Source organism: Lycium barbarum, chromosome 9, assembly GCF_019175385.1.
Source record: "Lycium barbarum isolate Lr01 chromosome 9, ASM1917538v2, whole genome shotgun sequence".
In the NCBI taxonomy this organism is placed as follows: Eukaryota; Viridiplantae; Streptophyta; class Magnoliopsida; order Solanales; family Solanaceae; genus Lycium; species Lycium barbarum.
The window spans coordinates 18,409,359-18,427,419 of record NC_083345.1 but is presented as its reverse complement, the minus strand read 5'-3'; the positions used below and the strand labels follow the sequence as shown (position 1 = coordinate 18,427,419).

General features: G+C 37.2%; 1 non-coding gene across 1 annotated transcript; it reads right to left on the bottom strand.

Annotated features, from left to right (window-relative positions):
- Window positions 1–9,718: 9,718 nt before the first annotated feature.
- Window positions 9,719–9,822, bottom strand: LOC132612470 (small nucleolar RNA R71). Its single transcript, XR_009571828.1, has one exon. It is a non-coding gene; the product is annotated as a small nucleolar RNA R71 (small nucleolar RNA).
- Between the last annotated feature and the right edge of the window lie 8,239 nt (window positions 9,823–18,061).

Genomic DNA, 18,061 nt, shown 5'->3' with positions numbered 1-18,061 from the left:
TTTGTAAATATGACTAAAGTTGTAGATAACCATGTGAGAATGCTATTTAAAATAGAACTTGTATAAAAATAATGATTTGTATAAAAGAGTATTTCTAATGTTATTTTGTAAACACGGCTTATAAATGTCGTCAAGGTTTTAAAACGAAAGTGTAATAGTGTTGTTTAAGATAATACTTGTAGAGGAGATTCAAACAAAACCTGAATTTTAAGTAAAGCTATTATTGTATGAATATTGCGATGTAGAAAAATCTAGACTTTTTGTAAATAGGCTGTAAAAGAAATGGATTTTCTTTCTCTTTCTTTATTAGCTTTAATTAACCAATTCCATTTTAAATATATATATATAACTGGGTAAATCTTGAAAATGTTTAGAAAATATAACCGAATTCATATTTTTCTGTGTTAGTTACGTTTTAAATTTCCTAAGCTAGTGAGAATGTAAAACGATTCCTTTAACCCGAAGATATGTAGGCATGCCTTTTGAAAGTCAATTATTCAAATAAATGTTATGAATATTATAAATAGTTTTAAAAAAAAATAGAAGTGAATGTAATTTGTGGACTTAACTACCCATTGCTAAACTAAAACCCTTAACTTCACTAAGGTTTATCTAAATTAACAAACAAGAAAAATGTTAGTCATACAATACACATCAAATGCACACAAAAAATAAAAAAATAAAAATAGAGGAATAGGAATGATGCAAATGGGCTCAGCCCATTTAAGAATGCTGTTGTCCGCTACTGTTGCTGTTCACATTTATTGGGCTTTTGGCCCAAATTTTATTTCCTTGTTTGACTGTAGATTGGCTGACTTGGAAGAGAAATTGCGTTGGGTTTGAGCCCAACACCGAATGCGGGAGATGACGGGTCCGAGGGACTCGTATGCGATAGTCATGCATAAAAATGAAAAGAAAGGATTAGTATACGATCAATGGATAACGTTAAACATGTGAGGTATAAATTCAAACAAATCAACAGATTGTATACATACTGTGTATATCTTGGTATATTTGAAATATACCTTATGTATACGTAGGTATACAACCTCAGTACCTTAACAACATTAGAGCATTTATAACATTTAAGGAACACCATCTGCCCAGTAGCAGCAATGCATATTGCAAGAAGAAATTATATAAGATACTAAGGCGAACAACATCTGCATAGTAGTGGCTGCAAGTGAAGAAGGAAACGAGGATGTGGACTGCTTATCAGCACAAGAGACAGATCAGATGCAGTTCAAATACTCACTATGCCAAGTAGAGTGAAAGCCATAATGGAAGCATATTAGGCAAAGTAATGGTAAATGGAAAGAATGAGGCATGGATGTGGGATGCACATGGGCAATCAGCAAGCATAATGGACAATGAAAAAGGCTTCAATACTCTGGTTCATGTTCAAATGGAACATCTCATTTATCACTGATACAATAACCTTAATTATTAAGCAAAAGGTAGCTAAATCCAGATAGGTGTATCAATATATGCAGGTACTAACAAAGGTCGAGCTCAAGACAGTAGAAGTGTCAACATGCTTTCTAAAACAGTCCAGTTAGCAGGCAAATGGATGCAATAGGATGATGGCTATAATATGGCATCTCAGGGATAGTCAAAAGCAAATCAAGTTGGTAATTAACTCAATCATGCAAGGCAACATTAAATGGGATGGGTTTTCATGCTGTGAAGATGCCAGGAATGAACATTTTAGGTTCAGTGTGAGCTTAAGCTTAGTCAATCAAACAAGATCATATTTAAATGAATTCCAACCTTAAAGTAGACAATCCCAACACAGGAGTTAAACAAAGATTTACAGTTTACGAAGAAGAAGGCTATTAGGTAGTTAAAGTAGACATAGAACACAAAAAAAAAACTCACTCTGTAACTGAACAAAGAATACAACCCAGTGGCAAACCAAACTAAAAATAACGCAAAGCTAAGTTCATGTTAAGAATGCAGGTTGACCTGGGCCTTATTGGTGTTTATAAGTGTTCTTCACAGTAGACAAACAAGTATCGAGCCTCTTTTACCTCAGCAGTCTTTGTTTACATAGCCTAGAACCCATAAACTAACATGCCCTTAGTCAAATAGTATGATCAGATACCATTCTTAATATAGTTCAGGTGGCAGGTAAAGCACATCTTAAATTCTTATCCACAACGGCACTTCAAACAGAACATATACGATATTGCTAAACCACTACAACAAAGGACTTTAACCAAAACAGACATATTAGAGCATGCACAATCCTATCAGATTACAAAAACATACTACTAATAATACAAGCATAGAAACCAACAGCTTTAAGGAGAGTGAGATGGACAGAAACCACACTAATGTGATATCCTTCTGTGACAAACTCAAATCTTTCTCAAACAGCGTAAGTAGATAGTTCATATTTTACCCCGAGAACGAATAATCCACATAGCTAACCTAGTTGTAGTCCTTAAATAGGCCTGGTCAGACATTACACATATACAACATACATTTTACTCTTAAGCAGCCTAGATATATTTTTAATGACAAGAGACCCTCACAAGCTAGTATGGACTCGAATAACCATAAATAAAGATAACATTTACAAACAAATGGCCTAAACATGTAGCTAAGCATTTTGCAGAAAAAAAAGGATTCAAACAAACAACCTCCATTTCAGATTTAGGATAGCATATGTATAGTTAAGCAAATACTCAGACCCAACATTTCACAATAGCAGTCATAGCTAATCACACTGAGTATGTTTAACAGGTCTAAAATGCAGACAGATCTGAGATGCTAACTAAGCATGACGAACAAAAGTGACATGATTTTGATTAAGACAGGATTAACTAACTAAAACATGATTATAAACTAACCACATGCTTAACAAAATCTTGCACTAAATACATAATTATAAACCAACAGGAAGCATATCCGCCAATTATACTACTTATCACCCTAATAACAAATTTAATCTCATAATCAAATGCGAACAGGAAACTAAAACACATAATTAACACAAAAGACACTTAAACATCATTAAATGCTATAAATAAAGGCGAAAGAAAGAGGATTACCTTTCGTGGGTGCAGTGAAGTGGGTGTCGACGGTCACAAATTTACTCGAACACGACGAACTCGAAACCGATTAAAGTAATTAAGGCTTCAGACCAAAAAAATAGAATGATACATTAGCTGTTATTTTTTTGGGTAAGGCCCTCTTTTATCATTAAAACTTGTGTTTTGTAGGGGGTTTTTATCGTTCCCAAAAACTGGGTTTCTTCGATCTCCTTTCCTCTGTCTTTATAGAGTGGGGAGAGAGAGGAGCGGTGTCGGCTGTGGGTGGAGAGTGGGGAAGCGGGGTGCGGCGATGATGATGATGAAAGGAGAAAAAAAGAAAGGGAAGTAGGGTAGAGGGGAGCGGAGTGGGGTAGTGGTGTGGGGAACGGTGATGGGGTCGTCGGCGAGGTGGGGACGAGGAGCGTGAGAGGAGCGGAAATGGTGGGAGAGGGCAGCGGCGGTGAAAGGGAGAGAGGGAGAGTATAGAGAGAGAGAGGAGGCGGAGAAAAGAGTAAGAGAAAGAGAAAGAGAATAGGTTTTAGGGTAAAAATATTGGGCCGGGTCTGATCAATTTCATTTGGGCTGGACCGGGTAAGATGTGAGCTGGTCTGGGTAGAAAAAAATATGGGTTGGGTATAAAAATGTGGGTTATTTATTTGGGTAGGGAAATAATATTGTATTCGTATTTCGGGTCATGAGTTTGGCTGAAAATTGTTGATCCTTCCTCCGCTATTTAATTATTTTTGGGCTTCTAGTTTAATAACTGGTATAATATATATTATGTAAATATAATAAATAATTAATATGTAGAAAAAAAAATAAAATTTTTTTGCAAAGTGTTGTCTTGTAATTAATTTAACGATTCCAAACCCGAGAATGAAACTATGACTAACCGTTTAAAATCTGTGATAAAGTAATACTTATAATGTTAAAAAATAAAAGTGGCGAAAATAATAGTAGTGAAAATAAAGTATTTAGCTCGTCGGTAAATTTAGAAACCCGGGTAAATTAAATAGGAGAGGGACAAAATTGGGTGTCAACAATAACTATAAGACATAGCAGTGAGTAGTGAGTTGTTGCTGTTCGTATGTTCGGGATCTCATGTATTTGGTATCTTAGTACTTTTGTTATCTTTCGCTATGTTCTTCTTTAACTATGCTTGATTCTTTCATTAGTTCAATATGCCAGTTTTTTGGCATGAATGTCTTGCGACGTAGTTTATTCTCTCATTTACTTGCTAGTAGACCATGACGATGTTAACGTCTCCTTCCCCTTTAGCACATTGAGACTCATTATTTCCTTTCGTTAAAAATGCTATGCTGTTTCAACTTCCAGCATATTTGTTTTGCCCTTCAGTGTTTGTCATCTCGTTTTGGTTGATTTGTCTGTATGAATATGAATTCTTCTTTAAGTAATGCTTTGTTTTGTTTAACGAATTTCATATGAGCAACAGTTTTTGGGCAAGCCAAAATATCTTTAGCTTTGCTGTTGGATGTTTATCCCTTCTTTTCATTTTACATTAGTTCTCATTATAGGAGAAGATGTTCTCGATGACATTGTAAAACTGATATATCCAAATTTGGGAATTTTCTTCTTTACACTCTTAAATATTTGAATTGTCTCATTAATTTCTTATTTCCCCTTCTTTTTGCATGTACACTTTGGGGGAGCAAATGGAGTCCGAATTTGGGACTCGTCGTCCTTCCGCATTCGATGTTGGGCTAAGGCCCAACGAAACACTTTTATTGAGTCAGCCCCATCAGCTGTGCAAAAAATGATTCTGGGCCGAGGCCCGTGACAGCAACAACAGATTTGCAACAGTGGCCCTGGAAATGGGCCAATCCATTTGACTTTGTTTTCTTCTCTACCTTATTTTTTTTTATTTGTTGTGTATTGTGATTTGCCTTTATCTTATTTTTTGTCTCTTCGTTTAGATGAATTATAGGGAATTAGTGTGGTTAGTTTTAATAATGGGTAGTTAATTCAAAGAGAAAACTAACAATTAGCTTCATGGGTTTCATTTCCCTTTTATGTCAAAAATTATTTATAGTATCTATAATATTTATCTTTTAGAATAGTTGATTCTCAAAATAGCATGACTATATGTTTTGGCTGAAGGAATCATAACTTACGCTTACTATCCTAGAAGTTTAAAATGTCACAAATTTTACACTAACGTTAGCTCATTTTAAGAAATGAAAGGCAAACTAGTTTTAACGGGATAACTCTTCCACTTTAGTTCCTTTCTAACACTTGAAATACATATTTGTTTAAAACAACCTTCGCACAATATGTATTAAACTAATAGTCTTTCTATAAAATCCTTAAGCTTTATTTAATATTAATCTTACAATAACTCTTTTTAACTTGTGTGTCGGCATAACTCACTTTTCTCCAAATACATATAAACATTACATGTTCCGCTTCTTTTAGTTTATTTTTAACTAAACTCTTTATGCAACTATTATTTTCTACAAGTTTTACCTTAAATAACTTTAGCAATACTTACAAGGTATTTTCTTAAATATTCAAATATTTACATCTACATTTTAGCCTTAATTAAATAACATAAGGCCGGTCGGTTAACCATTGTTAATGGGTCTTAAAGGATGCCTAATACCTTTCCTTTAGACTAATTGAACCCTTACCTAGAATCTTTTGGTTTCGTAGACTTTAAAATAAAAATCAACTTAGGATAATTACTGTAATTAACCTTAGGTGTCCTAATTCACCGTAAATAATTAAGTGGCGACTCCTTAAACAAAACAAAATATAGGAATCACCAATATGTTGTACTCTAATTTAACCCGATTAAAATGGGGTATGACACGAATAATGTACTGAGTATGTAAGGCATGAGTAACAACATAACATGGATATGAAAAGCAACAAGGAATAAGAGAGATAACCTGTACATCTGAATGCCTCGTAGGGCGGATGCCATGCATGCTTAGCCTTTTAAAAAAAACATTTTTATACATATATATATATAGTAACATGCCCGGCCATTAAGGCGCGGTGTCATATATAATATCATGCCCGGCCATTCAAGGCTCGGTGTTATCGTCATTAGCCTGCGTCCAGGCCTCCCGCGTCCGGAGCAATATCATAACATGCCCACTACAGTGGTGTGCACATCTACGTGCCTGCCCGGCCGACTATAGCGCGGCGCGGTGTGAGAAAATACATACATAAATATATAAAGCATGCATGAGAGCCAAATAAAAGCTATGAGTACATCGGAGTGACGTAAGGTCGGTAACCTCCGATTATATTATGGAATAATCATCGTCGCTTTGTCTCACCTTGAAAGAACAATTATTTTAAGGTGAGACCAACAACAATGAATAAAATTAAGAAAGGTCAAAAGATAGCTCAATATTCTCATATCGTCATTGAAATCATAAACTTGGAACCTTTGAACATAAAATCGTTCTCATCATAGTCATCATAATAATATTCTCACCCTTGACATCATCGTTGTCATTGTAAAACATATCCATCGTAGTTGTCATAAAAGCTTACGGAGCCATAAACCTCTGGTTTAGGAAATACGAACATTTTGGAAAAACATTCATGAATTATTAGGAAGGGGTTATGCCTTGGAATCATGAACATCTAACTTTTGGAAATAAGGAGGCTATGAACACATTTATGGAATTATAATCATAGGAATCATGCCTTGAAAGAAAGGGACGAGCCTTAACATACCTGGAGGATAATTTCTCGACTTCCAACTCACTTCATGTCTTACAATTAACTTAAGGTCATTCGTAGCCTCGTAATCTACATATAGAACCATTCATAATATTGTTAGGCTCGTCATCAGGCACTTGTCTCAAGACTTTAATTAAAATCCTTCTAAATTCTGTCGAAATTCAGGCAGCATCTCCCCTGTTTATATGCCCAGCCCGAATTCTCAATTCAACAACCAACACAACAATAACAATACCAACATCAATACACTCATTTCCATACCAATATACTTCCTAAAACATCCCACACGATGTTTCCTAAATTTCTCAACTAACCCACTTGTGATACGACTATTTAATAACTTTATTTCCGTAAAGAAGCCGAAATTAATACTAACAACATCAATAACAACATCCTCAACATCCTACAAGATAAATATGTGTATTTTCATCCAAATTTCTCTTCAACCCTCAATCCATAAATCAACAACATCAACACAACAAAATATAACCTTTATTCTTGCAATTATTCCTTAATCCATGTTGATAAAGAAAGAAATTTAATGATTCATACCTTGTATTTACCAAAGTAACAAGATCTTCAATTTTCACTTGCTCCCAAGTTCCTCCAACTCCAAAATGAAATCATAATCGCGTCTACGCGTTGCCTGGACCTCGATTGATATTCCGTAGCTTGAAATTTTGCTCAAAATCTTCAATTTTGTGTGATGTAAGAGCCCCTTTTGTGGGCAGAATTTTCTGGAAATTTTGGACCATTTCTATGATGAAAAATGGAGGTTTTGGCCCTTTTTATAATTGGGTTGGGGTCGGCATCACTGTAGCAGTGCTGTTTCTGCATCTACAGTTCAGTTTGTAACGTCTATAATTCTCTACTCCGATGTCCTGTCGACGAGCGGTTTGTTGCATTATACACTAGACTCGACGAACTTCATTTTTGGATTTTGAAACGCCTTAAAACTCCAAATTTACATGGAGATATACCCCTCCAAAGTTGACTAAAAATCTGTCCAACATTTCTCAAATTTTCGTCGAACTTATTTTCTTCAATTTGCTTGGTCTCGAAATCTTCCGAAACTCTCCACACATGATACTTATCATTTATTATACTAATAATGTCCATGTTCTCATTTTTTCAAAATAGTCTTTCCCGATTACGACTTACAAGATCATAATCATCCTTTATTTAAACAATATACTTAATAATGCCTCATTCCTCATACTCCAAAGTTGTTTTACCTAGTCGTAACTCGACATACTTACATTCAAATTTAACCAGTGCTTCTCCGAGGTACGGGTGTAACATTGAAAGTCCGGGGTGTAACATGGCAGAGAGTCGAAGTTTTGAAAGTTGAAAGACGATTGGGCGGTTTACGGACCGTAAACCAATTTACGGTCCGTATCTCAAGAGATTGAAGTTGCTCAAAACTGGAAGGAAGACCTGGTCGTAAACTGGTTTACAATCCGTATTTCACTTTACGGACCGTATTTCGTATCGACGGGGACCAAAGTGCAAATCTGCTACTTTCACGTTTTCAGAACCTATTAATAGTCATTGTAGGGTTTTAATAGTTATCAGTTATTATATTTTGACTTTTGGCTTAGAACATTAAATACTCTCTAGTTTTTGAAGGTTCAAACATCAATTCAAGTATTATCAATTCCTCTTTTCTTCCAAAGTAAGCAATTATGAATTCTTCAATTTCTTATTTTTTGTTCTTTGTCATGAGTAGCTAAATTGTCTTACTAGGGTTGTGAACCCAATGATGGGTGTTGTGTAATTAGGTTGTGATTGATATACACATAATGGATTATTAGGGTTTATTTATTCTTCATTCTTCATTCATAATTAATGGTTGCAAACATTGATTAAAGCCATAAACCTTGATTTATTTAGGAAAGTAATTAAGGTTGGTAAGAATAAATAACAAGGACTTTGAGCTTTGTTTAATAAATTCACTTAGGAATAAGAAGAATTTACTTGACATTATTAATCATTCTTCATAGTTAATTTCTTATATTTGGGAAAATCATAGAAAGAGATAATCTTTATTTATTGGGAAATAGTAGAGATTCATATAGAAATTACGTGCATTCATATAATGATCCATTAGAATTATATCAAGATCAATATCCATGATCATAGACTCTATCTAACGGGGACACAACCTTAGTTTCTTTTACCATAAATTTTCACCAAAGCAAGTAGATAGCAATTAGTCATAGAAAAACTAACTATTACCAAAACCATCGGATTAAGACATTAGACCTAAGCTTAACATCCTATGACTTTAGTAACCTTTTCACACCATATTCCCTGTGGGATTCCACCCAAAACTTGTTGGGTTACTATATTTGACAACGTCCGCGTTATACCATTAATAAGTGTAATTTGAGCGTATCAAATTTTGGTGTCGTTGCCGAGGAATACGGTTTTGAAATTACTAAATAGTGTTTGCTTTGATTGAAGTCTTTTGCTTATTCCATCACTCCTTGTTTGCTACTCTGTGTGAACCAGGTGAACATAAATCACAATCAGCAAAATCAACGTGCTGGCAACCAGGGGAATCGGTTGAACAATCAGGCGAATGAATCAGATGATGAGAATATTTTCGCTGATCTTATTCCGGAGGAGGACTATGCATTTGCTATCGTTCAGCCTCGAGTTACAGTTGTTAGCGTGAAAATTGACTCCTCTCTATACCAGTTGTTGAAGCTTGAGGGATACTTTTGGAACTCTACCGAGAATGACCCTCAGCGTCATTTACAGAATTTTGTGGATATGTGTGCTAATCACATCCCGAACAACGTTCCACATGATGCTATTCGGTTGAGGTTATTTAAATATTCCTTAACTGGGGAGGCAAGAACATGGTTTGAGAAGCTGCCCTGAAATTTGATTACTTCATGGGCAGAGATGGTGACTGCTTTTCTCACAAAATGGTACCCCTTACCAAAAAGGCTGAAATTCGTGACAAGATATATGAATTTAAGCAGCGACCGGGGGAACAACTATATGAAGCCTGGGAGAGATTCAAGGAGTATTTGCAGAAGAGCCCGAATTATGGATTTCCGGAACACATATTAATGGAGAAATTTTATCGAGGGCTAGATCTAGTGACACGGTCAGTTGCCAATAATGCAGCTGATAGTTGTTTCATGAACAAAACTTATCGACGAGTGACCGACATACTTAACAAGCTGACGACTCATAATCAGGCTTGGCACTCAAACAATGCTGATGTGGTACCGTATGGTAGTGCTATGATCCAGAATATAGTAAAGGAGAATCAAGACACCAGTAAACATTGGCAGAACTTGCAACAAATATTTCCTTGCTAACGAAAAAGTTTGATGAATCCCAGATCAAGAAGGTAAATGTTTGTGAAGATGATATTGTTTTGCCAAAAGGGATGTACCATAATCAAGATGGTCCGTTCCATGATGGGCCACCTATGCAGGTTGAAGATGCTAATTATGTTAATAACTCTCAAGGGGGTTACCAAAGACAGAATTACCAAGGTGATTATCAGAATCAGAATCAATGGAGACCTCAGCAAGGTCAAGGTGCTTATAACAACTCTGGGAACTACAACAATAATTATGGTGGTGCGAACCAAGGGTGCTACAACAACAGTAATAATTTGGAGAACAAGAGTTCCAATCCTTATATGCCACCGAAAGGGCAGTCAACAGAGCAAGGTAGTTCGAAGGTAGAATAAATGCTTGAGAAGATTCTAGCCAATCAATCTAAGCCTGAAAGGACCTTATCTGGGCTGACAGAAACAATGGGTTCCCATACAGCGGCTATTCAGAAGCTTGAGTCACAGATGGGGGACATTTCTAGAGAGCAGTACCCTCCTAAAAAGGGAGGACTTCCGAGTGGCACTATTCTAAATCCAAAGAATGGGGGAGGCGGTATAGACCGTGTGTTTGCCATCACTACTAGGAGTGGTAAAATACTCCAGGGGGCTGCTGAAGGTGATTGAGCTTGAGCCGATGGATGAAAAGGATGAGGTGCAGTCTGAAGCACTCATTATTGTTGATGAGAATCCTACTGACAAGAAAGTTGCTGATATTCCAAAGATGGTGAAGGAAGCTGATAACACAAGCAAGCAGACTGTAAAAGGGGCTCTCCGCCTTTTGACGCAGCTTTTCAAATCTAAACCTCTCTTTACTCAGAGGTTGGTAAAGAAGAAGCAAGATGCTACGTTCGAGAAGTTTTATGATCAGTTGAAGCAGTTATCTCTAAATTTTGCCTTCTTTGAAGCTGTCAAGGAGATGCCCAATTTTGCTAAATATTTGAAGGATCTGCTGACCAAGAAGAAAACGGTTCAACATGAAACCGCGAGTTTGACTCACACCATGAGTTCCATTATTTCAACTACAACTGTTCAGAAAAAGGGAGATCTTGGAGCGTTCACCACTCATTTTTCTGTTGGGCACCATGATTTTGCTCGTGTTTTGTGTGATAATGGGGCAAGTATTAATTTGATGCCCCTTGCTATATATAAACAATCAGGTTTGGGGATGCCCAAGTCGACTACTATGAGGTTACAAATGGCTGATAAGTCTATCAAAAGACCTGTTGGGGTGGTTGATGATGTACTTGTGTGGGTTGGTGATTTTATGTTGCCCGCTGATTTTGTGATTCTTGACTGTGCTGTCGATCGGGACATTTCTATTATTCTGGGGAGACCTTTCCTTGCTACAGGGAGAGCTCTAATGGATTCAGAGAAAAATGAAATCAAGTTCCGAGTCAACGATGAAGTAGTGACTTTTCAGGCTAGCTAAGGGATGAAGTTACCAAGTGCTTACGAGAGTATTTCAGTAATTGATTCGTTTGATGTTGTTGATGAAGCAGTGGAGTTCAAGATGGAAGAAGAAAGTTTGGGTGAAGCACTAGCTGGTTGTTACACCCCGTATCTTAGAACTAAGGTTAGACCCATGTCAATAGATCTTTAGTGGAAAAAACTGAAGATTTGAACGTTTTGCGAAAATGGTTGATAGGCCTACTTCGGGCAGCCATAAATCCTTGATTAGATGGGAATTTGGAAAGTACCCTTAATGAAAGTTTTAGTATGTAGAAATACCTTTCTAACGATATATGGACCAGGCCAATGAGAGATCGGAGCAAGGAGATATGATCGTCTCAATATGGGTAATAGTAAGGCACTTAAAATTCTATAGAATCGGCTAAGTTTTCGATACGTTTCCCTTACAGTCAAATTTGATGAAAATCCATTGGGAATTTGAGAAAACTTAAAACATGAAATTGTAGCCCTTTGAAATAGCTTTCCAACGGTATATTGTGGAGCCCAAACAGAGCTCTGTACAAGAAGTTATGACCATTTTACTGAACACTGCATAGAACCGACACATGTCGCTTTTCAGGGCGCGTGAGGGCGCGTGTGATGGCCTCGCCTCACGGGCCGATCGCACAAAAACACCCTCTCTGAATATCGACCTGGACCCATCGCGTAACAGGTCGGGTTTCGGGTTAAAAGTCGGGATTTCGCGTTTTAAGTTATATTTAACCTTGGGGTTTATTTTCGTAACACCCCTAGTCACGAAAAATTACCCTAAAGTCAGGGAGAACAAGTTTCAAGCCTCAAGAACCCTACAAGGTAAGTTTTATCATGATTCTAGGTTGAATTCAAGTCCCTAATCTCTTTCTAACTTGAGTAAACCCTTCTAATTAATAGAGTTGTGAGTGGAACATTATTGTTGGGCGTGGAAACCCTGGAATCAAGAGGATTGAACGTCAAAAAGGTAATGTTTCTACACTCTAATCATTCATAATAGTGAATTAATGAGTTCTTGGGAGAATACTAAATGAGTTTAGTAAAGAGAATTATACGAACTATAGTAGGGTTTTGAATTGTTGACTTGAGATTGTTATAATGACATAGGTGATAGAGAATGATGTTAATTACATCTAATTGAGATTGTAGAATCACCTAGAAGTAATAGAATGGGAATTGGGTGAAGAAATACCATTAATTGAGATTGTGGAGCTTTATGCTCACTAAGTGTTTGATAAAATGCTTAAATAACCAAAGCATGAATATTATTGTTAATATAAAATCCCTTTGACTTGTATTGATATAGATCAAAGTTGAAAGGGTTGACAAATATTGTATTACGCTCAAAGGCTGGAATTAAGGTATGTGAGGCTAACTATCTACGTTAGGGAATATTCATGATTCTCCCTATGCCTCACTCTTCATACTTGTCAGCAATTTACCTCAGAATATAATTTAGCCCTAGTTTCATGATATGATATAGAACTGTTATCTTCTAGGGTTGCAGTTACATAATTCGTTCATGGTTGTCACTTTGAACATCATGAACTCAACACGTAATCTTTATAGACTTATGCATTGTTATCACATGAGTCTCAGTCAGTGTATAACCCGTTATTTGCATGAGTCCCATAATCAGAAACAGTTATCATGCTATCAGCTATAGCCAGTCTCAGTCTTGTAAATTGTTAATGTTGAATACCTGTATCTGTATTTTTGGGCCCTAGGCCACAGGTTATGCATACGTATTTCTTGGGCCTGAGTCCACAGTTTTTGTGCACATTATTTGGGCCCTAGGCCACAATTATATTTACAATTGTACAGGTGATTCTTCATCTAGAACAAGGAGTACTTCAGCTTCTTGATTTCCTGTTTAGTTCAGTTTCAGTTCCAGTATTTTATTGCTTCAGTTGCTTTACGTACCAGTATAATTCAAATGTACTGATGTCCTTTTTTATTGCTAGGGGGCCTGCATCTCGCGATGCAGGTAATGACATACAGGTTGATGATCCAGCTACTTAGGAGTGTTCGTATCAGCTATTGTGGTGAGCCCCAGTTTCCTTCAGGGCAATATCAGTCATGCAGTTCTTACAGCTTTCTAAACAATGACCTTTTTGTATTCATTAGAGGCTTCATAGACACAGTTCAGACAGTCAGATATTTGTTATGTTAGCCTTGTAGACAGTTATACTCAGTCGTTCAGTTGCTTTGGTTTAGCCATGTTGGCTACTTTTAGATATGTTCAGATTGTCCGCATTATGATATTTCAGTCAGACGTTTAGTTATTCAGCATGTGTTAGTTTCATTTTATAAATTAGTTATGTTTTGGTATCACATGTTGATTCAGCCAGCCAGTTGGTTCGCTCGATCACATGCAGTCAGGCACCGGGTGTCGTGTTACGTCCAGGCCCAGGTTCGGGGCGTGACAAAGCTTGGTATCAGAGCGCTAGGTTCAAGTGTCTTAGGGAGTCTATGAAGTCATGTCCAGTGTGGTCTCTTTTATATGTATGAGGGCCCCACACATATAAACAGTTGACCACCAAGACATTCAGGATTTATCTCATTTCTTTCTACTCTAGATCGTGCCATGAAGCTTAGAGCAATAAGTAACTTCTCTTCTTATCGAATTACGTACGTTTCAAATGCGCAGGTGACGAACAGGTAATTCAAGGCCCAACTGAGGTTGATTATCCATAGAGGTACAATTGTGAAGTACTTGCTGGTAACAAATGAGACTTGAGGTGTTATTGAAAGGTGAATAAAGTGTAAGTTTCCCGCGAAAGGGTGTTGTTTAATGAATGGGAAGTTGAATGATAATGATGTTCTTGAGAAAGGAGAATGGGATACAACAGGGAGAGGATATCAGAGAAATTAGAAAAGGAGCTAAGTCTACAGGAAACGTAAATCATGGAGGATCTCAAGGAGGTGGTGGTAGACAGTTTTCTACCGGATGTCATCAAGAACCACTCCATTTGCAGCTAGTGCACTATTCTTGAGGTCTAGATATGATAAAAAAGGTCAGTTCATCTAGAAACAGATTTTAAGAGCACCAGCCTCACAGTGACATACCAGTGTGAGCCACAGAAGTTTTCAAATCTTATGTGCAACAAATGTTATAGGGGCACAAAGAGGTGTATTGTTTGGGCCTCAATGTGTGTTTCGGTTGCTCCTCTTAGTTCTCAAGCTCAGTCAGGTTGTAATACAGCTAAGCCTGATATTTCAGTTCTCAGTGAAGACTGCTTGGAAGCTTCAGCAGGTCGTCAGGATAAAGAGGCATCCCCTATCACCACAGATGAAATTTTCGTACGAGCTATGCCTGCTAAGAAAAGAGGTATGTATGAAATAATAGACATGAGTAGACGATATTAAATTTTTGAGAATGATTTTAGTTTGTTTAAGTTAGTCAGATCAGAGTTAGAGAGTACGATGGTTATAAGTTACTATAAGAAGTAATTATTATTATGAGATAAGAAGATGTGATAGTTCTCGCTTAAGCTATGTGAGTAAGTGTTTACCCCAGATGTGTATAGTCTGATACTATTTTGAAGTGTATAGAAAGTTTGGGTTTAGTTGTTCCAATCTTTCATATAAGATAGATAAAAGTTTCTTAAGTGTGATCCATAGTTCAGAAAAGATAGTATACAACCATAGAATAGCGTCAATGATGAGGGAGAGTTAGAAATAACTTAGGTTATTCAGAGCAGAATAAGAAAATGTGAAGCTAGCGGGTGATTAACAGAAAAATAGTAAGTAAGTTTTGAGTAGATACTATGCATTAGCAATTTCAGCAGAACTAGTAGAAGTATGATTTGATTTCCTTAGTCAGATGAACACCTTAAGTGAATGACAGCTCGGATACATCCAAATGTGTGTTAGAAACCAAGGGCTTAAATTAAATTCGGAGTAGAGTGATCAGTGGAAGAAGAAATCACCTCGGCTGTAAGAGAGCAAACTACAGAAGAATAACCTTTAAGAGTTGTCAAAAAGGGGTTTCCCTAAGATTTATAGTGTGAGCAGAGTTAAGTCGTTAAGATAGAGTATGTCGGTTATGAATACGGTAGCAACCTGTTCATGTAAGTAATTTAGCTTTCCCAGTAAGAAATTTCTTAGGAGTGAGTAAAAAAAAAGGTTATCAGTGTTGTAGAGTACAAAGGAATTACAGAAGATAAGGAATGTTAATTGAATCCCATCAAAAGAGAAGAATTTGTAAGTATAAGACGTTAGCCTTGGTCTAAGGGGGAGATACATAAATTACTAGTAAGTCCAGTGTGAGAATTGAACACCCGAAGGGTTAGTACAAGATATGAAGAATCTCAGTTCAGTTAGGTTGGCATAATGAGATAGTCTCTATAAGGAATATGCCTCAACTTAGAGGAAACCCGAAATGAGTAGAATGATCGTCGAACGAATCGTGTCAAGTTCAATTATGATCAATTATGTGATCACAGAAAAGCTATAATATCATGCCCAGTTATGAGTCACAAGGGTAGTGCCATTGCACGAGACTCTAATCTTTAAGGTGCTAGAAAAAGACTTAGCGCACAACAGTACTATAAGTATTTTAGGAAGTATCTCAGAATAAAATCAAGTATGGGAAATACAACTCATGATTTAAGTAGACAAGAGAACTATGGTGAAAGAAGTTCACCACTTATCCAAGCTAGAAATTCGACTTTCAAACTCCGAAGTGGGTAGAGTTATTGCCCAGAACATGGCTTATTCCTGCTTAGTCATTGAAGTTAGAGAGAAGCAGTTTAGTGATCCCTGCCTGTTACAGCTGAAGGAGGGAATTCACAAACACAAGACTACGGCCTTTGAACAAGGGGGAGATGATGGTACTTTGAGGTACATAGTCAGACTATGCGTTCCAGACATAGATAGGCTCAGAGATCGGATTATGTCTGAAGCCCACAATTCCAAGTATTCCATTCACCCAGGTTCCACAAAGATGCATCATGATCTTAAGGAGATTTATTGGTGGAATGACATGAAGAAGAATGTAGCAGATTTTGTGGCTAAGTGTCTAAATTGCCAGCAAGTGAAAGCCGAACACCAAAGGCCAGATGGGTTGGCTCAGAACATAGACATTCCCGTCTGGAAATGGGAGATGATAAACATGGATTTAATAACAGGTTTACCTCGCTCTTTTCGAAAGCATGGTTCGATTTGGGTGATTGTAGATCGACTTACCAAGTCAGCTCACTTCTTGCCAGTGAAGACTACAGATTCAGTAGAAGATTATGCCAGGTTATATATTCAAGAAATCATCCGATTGCATGGGAATCCCTTGTCCATAATTTCAGAACGTGGTGCTCAGTTTACTGCGGACTTTTGGAAATCCTTTCAGAAAGGATTGGGCACAAGGGTGAACCTCAGCACAGCTTTTCATCCTCAGACAGATGGCCAGGCAGAGCGTACTATTCAAACTCTTGAGGACATGTTGAGAGCATGTGTCCTAGATTTAAAGGTAATTGGGATGACCATTTTCCTCTCATTGAGTTTTTTTTTTATAATAACAGTTACCACTCTAGTATCCATATGACACCGTTTGAGGCCTTGTATGGGCGGAGATATAGGTCGCCAATTGGTTGGTTTGAGGTTGGTGAAGCAGAGTTGTTAGGGCCGAACTTGGTCTATCAGGCTATGGATAAAGTCAAGTTGATTCAAGAGCATTTGAAGACGGCTCAGAGTCGCCAAAAGTCCTATTTGGACATGCGGCAGAGAGACTTGGAGTTCCAAGTTGATGATTGGGTGTTCCTGAAAGTTTCGCCTATGAAAGGCATTATGAGATTTGGGAAGAAGGGGAAGCTTAGCCCCCGCTATATTGGGCCATATAGAATCCTGCAAAGGATCGGGCAGGTGGCTTATGAGTTAGAATTGCTACAATATTTGGCTACTGTACACCCAGTATTTCATGTATCTATGCTGAAGAAGTTCATAGGAGACCCGTCTCTAGTTGTTCCTATAGAAATCCTAGGGGTTAAAGCTAGCCTGTCTTATGAAGAGATCCCAGTGGCTGTTCTTGATCGTCAAATCCGCAAGTTGAGAACTAAATAGATTGCTTCAGTGAAAGTACTATGGAGAATTAGAAAGTTGAAGAGGCTACATGGGAGGCCGAAGAGGAAATGAAGTCTAGATATCCCCATCTTTTTGAAGAGCAAGCAGAAAATGTTGAAGGTAACTAACCTTTTCATTTAGATCCTTATAGTATAATCTCTAAGTTTTTCATATTCAGACAGTTCGGTAGACATTCATTTCAGTAATCATGTATTCATTCAGTCAGTTCAGTGATCATGTGGCTCAGCTAGTTAGTTTTAGGTATCTTAGTTACAGAATAAACGCTGCCAAACTTCCATAGAGTCTCAGATTTAACCGCGATTAATAACCAAGACCATCATTCGAGGACGAATGATCCTAAGGGGGAGATAATGTTACACCCCGTATCTTAGAACTAAGGTTAGGCTCATGTCAATAGATCTTTAGTGGAAAAAATTGAAGGTTTGAA